We start from the raw sequence: 13,604 nt of genomic DNA, 5'->3' as shown, positions 1-13,604 counted from the left end.
ACAGGTTCTGTGTTTGGCAGGTGGTGGTTGTCAGCACTGATGCTGTTATTCAGTGTAGTTCCCGTCATGGTGAGCTTCAAGAAGGATTTTTGTCTGTGCTGAACAGTGTGATAGGGAGTATGAATGGGAGCCTAACTGGATTACTTAAGAAATCATGTTTTAGGTTAAATATAAAAGCTGCTGTTCTGACTCTCTTTTTTTAATTTATGAACTCAGTTGCCAGAATGTCCTCCCTGGGAAAGCAGGTACAACTGAAGGCTGGAAGGGCCTTCAGCAAATCCTGTCTATCCATTGAATGACTTGACTTAGAGCAACAGTGCTGTAACTGCCTCTGATATTTGCCATATTTCCCTCTTTTTTGCCAGTTTGTAATATTTTTGTAAGTATTGTTAATGTTAATAACCAGATCAAAATATTTTTCAGTATGTCTGGAAATGAGTTGCCAGAACTTCTCTGCAGAGCTTATGCCCAGACTGAGCACTCCAGTACCCTCCCAGAGCATGCAAACTGGCATCTGCTGGCAACTTCACTGCTCTCATGTCAAACCACAAACAGGGATTCATTTAAGGTAGTTTTACTGCATTAACTGATTTCCCTCACAGTTTGCTCTCAAGCTGTGCAAGTCCTCTTTGTTTGGCTTTGCCTCTGCCTGGGAAGATGAGGATCTTCTGTTGCTCTCCACTGGCCTGAGGAGAAGGATGTTTTCCAGGAGCAGGAATGTGTGGCTTGGTGGTCACTGGGGTTCTGTGAGGTGCCCCCCACCTTCTCAGCAGATGGCACAGAGTCCTGCAGTGAGCCTGTGCCCTGTCTCGGTGTGCCCACCTGGGCCTTGGGACAGCTGGGTCATGGCAGAATCCAGAGGGAGGGATGAGGAACATCACCAATGCCCAGGACCAACGTGAAGGATTGCACTGGTTCTTTTCACCTGAAGAAGTTGTTTTCCAGGTGCTCTGATAATTGAAGTAGTTTGAATTAAGCAGTACTGGTCCTCTGTGGTGATGGTGGTTGGTTAACCAGTGGCTGCTTTCAGTCTTGAAAGAAAGGAGTTTGAATGTTGTGATATCTTAGGATTTCCTTAGAGGCTCAGTTGAAATATTCTCTTAATCAATAAAAACATAAAAAGCACAGTTGTTGGAAAGTGCATGTTTTATCTTCAGAGGCACTTTGCTTCCTATATCAGGCCATGCAAACTGATAGGAAGACCTATGTTCCAAAAGGTGCATCAAGATTGTTAAATGATAAGATTGTTTTATCATATGTTAAAATTTCTTATGTCCTGACAGCTGCTTCTAATTCCTCTTACATTGTATCTGCATTGCACTGAAATGTGCCTTTTTAAAGCCTTTTTCTGCCTCTTTCATTAATGGTGAAGTGTTTCCAGAGCCAGTGTGTTGTAGGGCCAAATTCAGTAAAATCTTAAGTGCCTTTTTCCTCTGGGTGCAAGTTTCTCATCTTGTGCAAGTATTGAAAAGAGAAAATTGAAGGTTTGTGGTGCACAGGAGTGCAAACAGAACGAGTCCTCTAGGCCCGAGTTAAATTAGCAGCTGCCATCTCCTCTTTCATAATCTGCTCAAGGATTTTGTAAATGAGAATAGTTTCTCAGTGGAAGATTTGGGCTCTTTATTTGTTTGGTTTTTTTTTAAATATACTTCAATGCCATCATCTAAACTTTGTTGGGCAAATGGTTGAAGAAACAAAAAACCCGGCGGCATCTGGTTACCTGTTACCAAAGCATCACTAAGGAACCTTTTTTCTGTTTTGTGACATAAGTCTGCTTTCATTAACTGGTATTTCTGTGGTGGTGGCTTCTGACCAGTGAATGATGCAAGTAAACAGTTCAGTGGATCTGGTTGCAATGACAGGCAGTATCTAATGCCAGTGACAGAAAAGCACAAACCAGGGATCCACCAGCACGCCACATTTTCCCCTCCTGCCTTTGGGGCTTCCTCTTCTCTCTGAGAATATTTATTTATATATCTGAGCACTTAGACCATCCTGCTTCTGCTTTGGTCACAGAGAACTTTACAGTCCTTCCCTGGTTTCATCTGGGTCTTACTAAAGTTGTGTTCAGTGTCAGGAATTCCATAACCTTTGTGACTTATAAGGAACAATCTATAGAAAAAGTGAATGTACAGATTGCTCATGCAGTGAGGAAAGGAGAAGCCCAGAGTTCTCTGATGTCATTCCAGTGACCTATTATGCAGTTCCAAAAAGCAGAAATTCACAGAGGTCTTCTCTTTGCATTTCCCCTTTTATGTCTCTAATTTTTTGGCTGTACTTCAAATGAAAATATTCTTTTCCATTCCATCTGCCATTACTTATTTTATATCTTAGCAGGTTTTTCCTGTTGCTGTGCAGTTTTATTTATGTAGGCCTTTGCCTGGGTCAGTTGTCAGAGAATTTTCTTTACGTATCTGCTTCTCATGTCTTGAGGATTTAAGGACATTTATTGGAATGTCCCTAAATGGACATTTACATAATTAGGTTTAAAGCTGCTTGTGGAGAGGAGGGGAATTTGGGATCCAAACTCCAGATGTTGTGGGCAGTTTCTAGTGGTAATATCTGCCATAATCTTGAATGTGCCAGGTGCAGGAAATTCCTTCCACCAAGGCTAGGCCCCACCAAATGAGATATTTGTAATTTCAAGTTGCTTCTGGGGTTTCCTGAGGGTAAGCAATTATAAATCTATTGTTAAAAATATTTTAAGTAATGTCCTAATTTTTCTTCTCTGTAGTTCAAAGGTCATTATGAAAGCTGATGCTCTTGCTTCTGATAGAAGTACAGGAAGGGGAATGAACTGACAAAATGGGATGTGTTCATGGGATGTGTTCAGAGCCTGGACTGCAGTCTGCCTTTGGGAGACGTGTGACATTGTGGTAAAAGCAGGTGGAAGGGGAATAAAATGAATAAGTGTTCATGTGCTTTCACAAAGTCCATATGGGTTCCCTGTGAAATCATCTGGACAGGGAATCGAAGCAGTGCTGGGTTTGGTTTTTTTTAAGATCTGCTCCAGTCCACATCCACCAGGGACTGGAGTTATCCCAAGGCAGTACCAGGTCAGACTGCTGACAGCTTTGATCTGACACACCTCACCTGACTTGATCTCTGTGGCATTTTGGGCAGGGGCCTTTGGTGGGTATGGTGAGCTGGGGAAGAGGTTTGGAGTGGTTGGTGGGACCCTGGTTGGAGGTCCTGGATCCTACACTCTTCCCAGGACTCCCTGACATCTCCTCACCTGCTTTTCTTGAGGAGGAGGGAAGGGACCATGAAATCCACTGAAATTTGAGGTGACCTGTTTTGGGGAAGATATAACCAGAAATATTCCTGTTTTAAATTGAATTTAAAAGACAGATTCAGTTACTGTTCAGAGCAGTGAATAGATTGAGGTTCCAGGTCCATTCTGAATTGTTGTTCTTTGAGAACTTGAGGAATATTTTCTATGTGATTCCTAAAACGTTCTGTTGCACAGGGGCCTGCTTTCTCCACATGTACAATTCTGAGGTATGTCTTGGAGTTCTTCTGGTCTGAGTAGTGGAGTAAAAATAGAGTCTGAAACATGTCTTTTCTTTAGAAAACTTATTTTATCATTTTGGTGTTTGGTTTGACAAATCACTGGTCAGTCAGTCCTTCTGAAGGCTCTCATGGTAATGCTGGAAATAACATTCTTGCTTGGAGTAGACCATCTTTATCACAGAGCAAAATAAACACATGTTCCATAGAAGTATTTTTGTCTGGACAGTAACTAGTGAAAATATTTATTTTCCTTAATGAAGTCTCACTTCTTCTTTTCCTACAAAGTTCCTGATTTCCATACTAGCTCACTTCATTCTTGTTGCACTTTTAAGTTGGCACAGCATTGGCTCTTCACAATTGATTTGGGAAAACCAGGCAGTCAGAATTAATCAGAAGGTGTTTGGAAGGTGCACAGGGTAATTTCCCAAGCTTACCTTACTGTTTCCCTGAGTGCTTTGGGTAACTGGGCCAGCGGCCAACATGAGTTTGTTCTTGGGCCTGCCATGGAATATACGTTGTGTGCAACATCCTGGATGATGAAAACCCAGCATCTCCTGTGCTCGTCCTGTAATGCACAACTCCTTACCCTGGTTTCCTGCAGTTTATCTAAAAACCACATTTCTTCCTGTGACTTAGTTTTTTGATGTTTTCCATATGAAGGCCAGGGAGTCCTTCTTGCTGTTAAAAAGGATCTGTGATGACTTTCACTTCTCTTGCTGTTTTGAGGCTGTTTAAATTTGTAGATTTATGAAATATTATTTTAAAATAACCCTAAATGAGGAAAGGTGCTATTTTACAACTAATTTTGTTCCTGTTAAGGATCTCCAGGAGGATGTACCCTCGGTTTGGGGAATACATGTAGGAATGACCCTGGTTTAACATTGGACTGATGGCATCACATCAGGGGTACAGGCAGAGGGAAGAGGCATCTGTCACGCTCCAGTGTTAGTGAAAATCAGAGGGAGGAATAAAAACATCAGTCAAAAACTGTGCATAGGGTTTTCTGACTTTATTACAAGCTATTTAGGTGGAAAAAAAGACTCAATGTGATAATTCCATACTTTGTGCTGAAACTGAAAGGCCTTGGGAATGGCCTTTGATGAAGTGATTAAATTATGCACCAGTATAATAGTGGCCTTTTGGTTCTAAGCCCTCTGAAATGTGACTCCTGTCTGAAAACTTAGTGTATAAAAATCTACATGTTCTAATTCTTGCCCAATTACAGTGTTAGAAAACTCAATTGCAAATAAAGTCTGAACATGGTTTTTCCTGACACATCAGGATTTCAGCCTATGTCTATGGTCTGAAATTCAAGCTGTGTCTTTGCTTATTAAATCACCAGTGAGTTAGTGGGGAAATCAGTAGGACAAATACATTCTTTGTTGCCCTATTATTTCTAAATTATGGACTGGCTTTTCTTTTTTTTCTTTTTAAGCAGCCATGAAATACTGTTGCTAGACTGAGTGGTGGAACTGAGGACATCCTTCATCAGGCAGTCCGCAGATTAAATGTATGCAGAGTGAGAGAACTGGGGAAATAAATATCATTATGGTTTGTGGGGGAGTAGTATAAAATAAATCTTTTTGTTGGTGAAACCACACTGTATGGTTAGAAAATACCAAAGAGTTTGTCTTCTGTAAGAGAATGCCAGTTTAAATTAAAGCTGGTTTTAATCCAGCCCTGTGAATTGTTTGGGTATTTGTAGCTGAAAGAGCTGACTCCAACGTGCAGGGGGTGTACTGGGCATCATTCTGGAGATCTTATAAGAATATTGTGACATTAGCATTGTATTCATAAAGATGAATTTGGGATCACTAGGGAATAAATGGGTTCTCTACCCCAAGGTGCTTTATTCTGTGATTTGCTGTGTGTTTGCCCCTTGACATATGCTCTGGTTTAATTCACCTGAGAAGAAACAGAAATATTTGCAGTGAAAGCATCACCTCTGGCATCACCCAGCCTTCAAAAGGAACTTGGTTGAATTTTCCTGCCAAAACAACAAGTAGAAGTTTTGAGTAATACAAGTTGTGCTGGTCAGTTCAGATTTTATTGTGGAATTCTGTGGTTTTAAGCCCTTTCATGCTTCTGAATGTCCGTGTGCTGGGGATTTGAATGGGGCAGGTATGAAACTCATCTCATCATGCCTTTTAGACCATTTTCTGACACTACCCACAGTGGCATGAAGTGAAGGATGTCTTCCATGACATATATATTTATATCTATATATGTCTATTTCCTGGAAATAGTCTCTGGGGGTATTGATTTGTTTGGGTTTTGCTCACCCCTCCCAGTGGTCAGAGGGCTTCTACCAACAGCCTGTGCCCCACTTCTAATCAGAGCACCCCTTGCTCCTGCTGATGTTTTATTGGTTTTGTTTTTATTTAGGTTTTACAGGTTTTTTTTTCAAGCCTAAAATATCTTTTACAACACCAATTGCTCAGTTTCTGTGAGGAAGTGAAATAATCAAATAGTCTCTTCCCCACCCTCCACAAAAACTGGGGAAATCCAGCTGAGCAATTAGGAGAAGTGAGGATCTTTAGATATGCTTAATTTTTTAACTTTGCAGAAGAAATAATCTCTGGAACTAAAGCCTTTGGACCTTAACTGAGTGGATACATGTGCTGCTTGAATAATTATGCTTCACCTTAGGCTGGAGGACCTGATTGGATACAAGAGGTAAAAGTAAATGGGGAGAGGGGAAGTTTATTTTCTGCCTGTATTATTAAATAAATAAGCTTAATTTTTAGAATAAAACCTAATATCCTGTGAAATAGACTCTGACAGAGGCAGTGACATTGGGTTCCTGGTAATCACATAAAGACATTTTGGCTTTTCTGTTCTTGAGCTTTTTGTGTGATTGTTTCTGGAAAATATAAAATCTTTATAAGTTCTGCTGTTCAATTCTGCTTATTTTGCCTTTTTATTCATAACTTTTTAAGTGGAAGATTTGTGTGCTTGGTGGGAGACAGCCATTAAAGAGCAGAGATTAATAATCTGAAAATAGGTGAAGTTTCTCAAAAGGGAAGCACCAGAGTGGATCATTTTAGATCAGGGTGAAGATGCCAGTATTGCCTTCAGTTATTGCTGTAAACTGGTCTTCCTTTTTTGCTTTTTTTACTCATTAAAATAAAGTCTTCATTTCAAAGTCATTAACAAAAACTGCTTATGATTGAAACTGCCAAGAGTGTTTATAGTGTTTATTTGATGACAAAGCAATTCTAACACCAAACTAGGTGTAAAATAATTATTGTGTGTTTTGCAGTTTGTAAGGCCATACTTTCACATTATTTAAATTGTGTGTATGGGGAAACCCTCATTTACCTTTTCATCTGCCTCACAGTTGAGAGGAAAAGAAAATAGGAATGAACTTTTCTCCCCTCCATCTCTTACTGCTGTCCATGAGCACAGAGAGGAACCACCTTCCCCTGCCCTTCCAAGTTAATTTCAGATAAATCTTTTTCTTGCCCTTTGCCAACCAAGTTGTAATTTGAAAGATGTGTTCCTTTCTGTTCCTTTTGTGTCTCAAACTGCTTATTTGGCTTTTTTGCTCTTCTTTGTAACCTCACTTTGTTCCTTCTTTTTGACCAGGCAAAAGCCTGTGCTGTAAAACAGGGCTGCTTGGATCAACGTTGTCTCCTTAAATTCTCTTTTTGTAACAGTCTGCCAAGGGATTCATGTTGTGACAACTGATGTGATTTTTCTCAACCTTTTCTTACACAAGACAATAGACTTCTTTTTTTCTTCCTATTTAAAAGCTTTTAGTTGTCTTACCTACAGGTGTGACATAATAATGTAAATCTCATTTTTATGAGAGTAGACCCATCTGTTCCAAGAGTTCTTTAATATTTTAAAGGTTAGGCTATATTGATATAGTCATTAACAATATGAGGGTTTTTTATTGATGTAGTTTATACAACCCACTTAGCAGAAGTGGGGCTTTATGTCTTTGAAGAAGTTGAAGATATTTCTTCAGAAAAGTGGCATCAGCATCACTCATCCCAGCAGGGAATGTTGTGGGTTGGCTGACTTGTTCTAGTGAACTTGCAGTGAGTAGTCACAGTGATTCAAAAACTATTTATAGGGAGGAAAAATTAAGAGTAATAATGAACAAAGCAAACACAGCTGCTGATTTTTCAGAGATTTTTAACTAACTGAGTAAGCAGATGTGGGGTTTTTTTATTGCCATGTGCAGTTTGTGATGCTTGCACTCTGCACATAAACTACTGTGATGTCATAAACAATAATTCATTATTACTGAAAGATTAAATAGGAGCAATGAAATCCTAAGTAGGGAATCCACTGACCCATCCCCCCCAGGTTTTTAGAGTAATTATTTTAATTGAGGAGAGAGGATAGAAAATACAAATCCATTACTTCATATTTTCTCCCCTAATATGAAAGCCACCTTTAGTAAGTTTGAATCTTACTCTTGTGTAGGGTAAAAGGTCACAAGTCTTTATAACAGGTTGGTCAATCAGACTTAAATGGTTACATTTTAATCTGCTAAGCTCATTAGAGAAACAACTCTGTGTCGCTGTAGTTAAGTTTGTCACAAGTTTCAGTGGAACCTCTCTTGCAGTCAGCAGTGGTGGTTGTTACATCATTTCAGACTTGAATTTAGCAAAAAAATTGTATTGCTCCAGATTTCAATTATTTAAAAGCTGTGTGTTTCTATTTTTTTTAAAGAACTCAAGAGAATTTAATGAAGTTTTTAGTGTCACAGTCTTTCAGTGTAGGAGACCTGTGCTCTGTTCCCAAGGCAGATGGGTTTGGACACAGTAAAGTTCTTTATTTCCAGGAGATGTATGCATTTGCATCAGTTCCCTGGATACTCAGCTTTCCATCAGGGCTTATATGTTAAAACAGAATATTTTTATGGATATGAGATCTCTCACATGATCTTTAGCAAAAGGTCACAAACTGAATAGCAAAATTCAGCTGAAAGACTTTTGTGCTGTGATATAAAAAATATAACCAATGCCAAAACACACTCTTGGATGCTTTAATGGAATATAAAATGTTCGTGCTCTGATTAATAGGTTAAAAATCTTTATTTCAAGACAGCTACAGGGCAAAGAAAAGTGCTTTAAAATAGTAGTGGTCTTCTGCAGACACTTGTTAGCCAGATTGCTTTCCCTTCAGCTGTTGCACATTGTTTTTCTGGTAATGATTCATTTTGCAAGTCATGTAAGCAAGAAGGGATGTGAAAATAAAGACTTTGGAGTTTCTATTTTGTATATTGATTTGCTTTATTTTATTTACCTTAACTGCAGCCTTATTTCTTTAAATACTTGCCAGCCATGATACAGTTCCTGTACATGGTGGAGATGGATTATGAAGCCATGTATGCTGAAGATAATTTCCCCTTTCTGCTAACAACATATGGAGCAGGATGAGGACAATTCTGTCAGTAGAATTATTCAGTAAAAAGGGTTATCCTCCATCACTCAGAGGACGTTTGAGTTCTCAGGAAACACATATGCTTCTTGTCCAGTAGAGCTGAGAACATGCCTGATTTCTGGAAAGGCAGTATCTGTCTCTTGGTTAGAGGAGGAAAGGGTGCTGAGCAGATTTATGGTTCCAGTTATGAGGAAGATACAGCAGTACATAGATTCAAATTTGCAGGAGAAATAAGGCTGGAAGAGCTGCTTTTGCTATGAGCAAAATGGTTGTAAGAACATGCAACCTCCCCAAGCAAATTTCTTCCTCTGTGGTACAAAATTTACCACAGTTTTAATGTGTTGCTGAATTCAGTTTGCATTTGTGTAGCTTTGCTTGTTTTTATCTTCATAATTCTTTAATCTTTTTTCTTCTAATTTTCATGCTCATTTCTGTATTTTCTGATTCTTCAACAGTTATGTATTCCTGTCCCCAGATTTCCTCCTTTCTTATGTGTGTTGTTGAACCGGTGTCATGCACTGATGTGGATTTTGAACACTCCTGTTCCTTTTCCAGCATCTGTCTTTTCATCTTCTCTGCTTTTGTTTGGATTGTGAATATCATGTAATAAGGAGGGGAGATATTTACAAGTAATTACAAGCAGGGTATTATGTAGAGCTCTGGGTCAGTGGATCTGGCCTGCTGAATAATGAGATTGGATGGGGAGATCAAAACATTCCTGAGTCACTAAATTGGAATTGCCAGTTGCAACAGAAACTGAGGGAGTGAACCCCTGGGAGGTGCTGGGCTGGCTCAGTGCTGGCAGGGAGGATGAGAAGTACCTGGCATGGGTTTCTCATGTACTTTGATTTTTACAAGAAGCAGTTTCCTTGGGAATTTATTTTTGTCTTGTTTGGTTATTTTCAGCTGTAAATCAGGCTGCCTGCTCTTAATGAAACTTGGTATTGGCATAGCTGTGAGACTGAAGGAAATATTGCTGCTTGCATCCAGATTAAGACAACACTTGACTGTGTATTTTGAGTCTCTACATGGCTGGTTATTATATATGAGTGCTGTAAAAAATACTAACTTTTCTGCTGATGGAGTTTTGATGAGGCCTGGGCCAGGATCTTATATTTGAACCTTCTATCCACACGTCATAGTATGATATTTACATCATTATATGTATGATATTTACATCATTATATGCCCAGTTCTGACCTTAGCAGGATAGCTCATTTTTTCAAAGTACATTTGTTTCCAGATTACATTTGGACTTTGGTTTTTTTCCCCTGTTCTACTCAAATTATTTCCATAAATTGAACATAGTTTCACTGTCAACATACTTGGATCTGGGCTTGCTGTCTGAAGCAGAATGAGTGGCACAATTAGAGGTGGTGGTCATCTGGGTAGGGAGCCATAATTCTGGTTGCCAACACCATTAACAATCTGCAGCTTTCTATAAATGCTTAAATAATGTTCTTGTGGATTATTTTTAATGAAGAAAGCTGTGGGCAGAGAACTTGGGAACTTCTATAGCTTCACAAAATAGCACATTTTTCCTTGGGGAGTTAGTCCTCCCCCTAGTATTGCACAGGCTCTGAGTGGGAAAGTTTAACTCCCTGCCTTTCATTATTCAGGAAAAGTCCTTTGCTGGTTCCTATCAAAGGAACTAAACAGATCCATTAACAATAAGCTGATTATTGAGTTGTTGCTTGGTTCATTCATACCCACTTAGGGATGTGTTGCTGGATCAAGCAGCTTCTTACAGATGGCACCAAGCAACTGCTGTGGACAGCAATGCCAGCAGCTCCCTGGGTGTATTCCCAACATCTCTGTTTGCCATGCTGGAACCTTCCAGCCCATGAAAGGCATAATTATTAATTCAATGAGGAGTTTATTTCTCAAGTGCATTCAGAGCCTGTTCTCTGAAAGCTGTTGAAAGGGTTTGTATGACAATTAAGTGATGATTTGCCAGGTAAAAGCTGCTCTGAAGTTCCACTCACGAGGTTTATTGTTCAGTCATCTAATGCATAAGTGACTTTGTGATTGATAATGTGGATTAGATGTGTCTTGCACCTGCTTAATCAGAAAGGTATTTTAATCTGTTGTAGTGAGTTTCCCTGATTTTTTCCATAGCACCATGTAGCATTTTCTAGGCTGCTCTTGCCCCTGTGCTCTGTTATTTCCATGGGATGGCTGATCTGGAGCTTGACTGCTGAAAGACCAAGTGTGTGCTGCTGGGTCATCTCAGGTTCTCTCCCTCCTTGAACACCAAAATAAGACTGGTTTTCATCTGCATCAGGATGAGGGAGTCCAAATTGGATGACACCATGGTTTTCTTGATGGAAATCTGTCCTGGCAGGAGGAGCTGGTGCTGCTCCCCAGAGCAGGCTGTGCCTGCTGCTCCAGTGCTGGAGCTTGGGGTCTGCTGTGTTGGCTAAGCTGCTTTACAGTCTCTCTCTAACAGCACAACAGATTAGCAAGACTTGAAAAACATGCTTCTCGTGTTCTCAGCACATATATTCACAAAGGCCTACATTTGAAATGTCCAAAGTCTTAAACAGATAATGGTTATTAGACTTTCCATGCATCTGGGTAGGTGTGTGTCTTTCCCATGATAAAAGCTGGGGAGAAGAGACTGAAGCTCTGGTTCAAACCACAGAGGCCTTGATTCTATCTTTTTAAATATTTGTCATTTATTTTGACAGTTTATCAATTCTAAAGACAAGTATTTTCATTGTGGGGACTTATTTGGTACTTGTGGTACAAATATTTATGAAACACTTCTGTGTTTTTACCTGTCCGGTAATGTGATGATAATTTATAATGAATCCTCAACTTCAGAATTGGTGAACAACTAATTTGCTTTTGTTTTGTCTTTAGGAGAATCAGTTTTAGAAGTGTGTGAAGATTGCTATCACTTACATTAGCATATTCAAAATAGACACCAGGTGAGTTTTGGATTTTTTTATTTCTTGTATCTCATTTAAATGCAAAATATTGCTGAGGAAACAGTTTCCTACAAAAATCTCTTACTACCTCATGAAGCCAAGGCTAAAACACCTCATATTTTTTTGTGGTGACACAATCTTGTGTATGCTTCTCTCATCTCCCCTTTAATTCTTTTTTCTCCCTTGAAAAATACCAGATTGTGAGGACAACTCTAAGTGACTCTGAGACAGATGGACAGGATGTGGAGGCCAGTGGTGCTTTTTCCTTTCTGTGACAAATCAATATTTACTGAAGTGCTTTCAGGCTTGGTGTTTTTATTTAGACTTTTACTGATAAATACTGTTGGTATAGAATAATTCAGTTTTAGATTTACACCTAAAGTTAGGTGTTAGTATTAGCTAATTTTCCACACTGGAAATCTTTGCAAAGCTAGAATCTTAGCTTTAACCAACATTATATTTTACCACTTAGCAGCAATGCTTTGTGGAATCCAAATCTTTCCTAAAATACTCAAGTGCTTCCTAAAGTCATATAATAAAGTATCAACTAGACATTATTTTTATAAGAGTTGGCAAAACATCATTTCCAAACTGGACTCTTTAATCATCTTTTAATATGCTCTTAAAACTGTAATTGTAGAGGGCTTGACAGCATTCCTTGTGTTACAGACATGTGCAGGGTTGGGCTGAGCTGGGACAGCAGCAACCTCCTCCTGTACTGCACTGCCAGCACTTCTCTGAGTCTGTCTGTCATTCCTTCTGGTTCTTATCTTCCCTTTTGAGGATTCCTCTGTTCTCTGTGTTACTGGTGATATTTTGGAAGACTGGGAGGATGTTGTGCTCTGGTTTTAACCAAACTCTTTTGCAAACAATATCCTTTAAGGTTAATAACCTCCCATTGTCCTGTGTCTAGTGGGTATCATTCACTGTGACAGCAGGAGGTGGATTTTCTCCTTCACAGTGGGATTTCACTTTCTGGAGCAGCTGTTTCCAACCAGATTCCCCACCCTGTGTGTAGACAGTTCACGTAGTGCTGTGGACAGCACCTGTGTACAGGTCTGGGTGTTGGCACATCCATTCAGGGAGTGATTTCATTGTTTTATTTAATTTTTAGGAACTTAAACTGATGAGTATTCAGGCATGGAGAAGATTAGAATTCTGGAGATTGTGCTGCAGCTGGAGATCTTTAGAGCTAACCTTGTTTGATATCTTTTGCCCCTTTTGATTTGATCAGTGCAGCTGAACAGCCACTGCTCCCTCCTGTAGCAGCCTTTCCTCCAGCAAGGAAATTCAAGGGGCAGCAGTGCCTGTGTCACTTACACAGGAGGAGATGGGGAAAGGGATAGTTGAGGTTACAGTTTCCAGAGGTTTGTTCTGGAATAAATACTCAGTGCTTCAGCCCTGGAGGAGATGAGAAGAACTGCTGTTAGTCTGCTGCCAGAGGCTAATGACACCCAGATATTGTGGGTATTGTTTATGGAATGAGCCTTCCATCCCTTTATTTCAAGGTAGCCCTTCCTAGATCCAACAGTGGTGGTTCAGTGGTGTCCCAAGCACCTGCTGTCGGTGTGAGCAGGGTCAGTACCTCCACCCTCCATTCTGCCACTCAGCCCAGCATGTTTTCTTGGAAAAATGTATTCCCCTCACTGCCAGCTTCCACTGAAATTCTTTGCAGCATCTTGCAGTGGATCAGAGGGAGTTTAATTCCTCCTTCCCTGCTTCTGGCCACCAGATCTGCTGTCACCCTTTTCAGTGCAG

At 39.8% G+C, this 13,604-nt stretch overlaps 1 protein-coding gene across 2 annotated transcripts in view; it reads left to right on the top strand.

Moving 5' to 3' along the window:
* Positions 1-13,604, top strand: part of DNAJC5 (DnaJ heat shock protein family (Hsp40) member C5) — a 29,105-nt gene that overhangs the window by 2,852 nt on the left and 12,649 nt on the right. For both annotated transcript variants that reach the window (XM_084218200.1, XM_084218201.1), the window contains exon 2: positions 11,779-11,846. The gene's annotated coding sequence lies outside the window, so the exon portion shown is untranslated. The remainder of the gene's footprint in view (positions 1-11,778; positions 11,847-13,604) is intronic.

This window comes from Fringilla coelebs (assembly GCF_963513975.1).
Source record: "Fringilla coelebs genome assembly, chromosome: 18".
Lineage (NCBI taxonomy): Eukaryota > Metazoa > Chordata > Aves > Passeriformes > Fringillidae > Fringilla > Fringilla coelebs.
The sequence above is the reverse complement of the archived record's forward strand: the minus strand, read 5'-3'. Positions and strand labels throughout refer to the sequence as shown.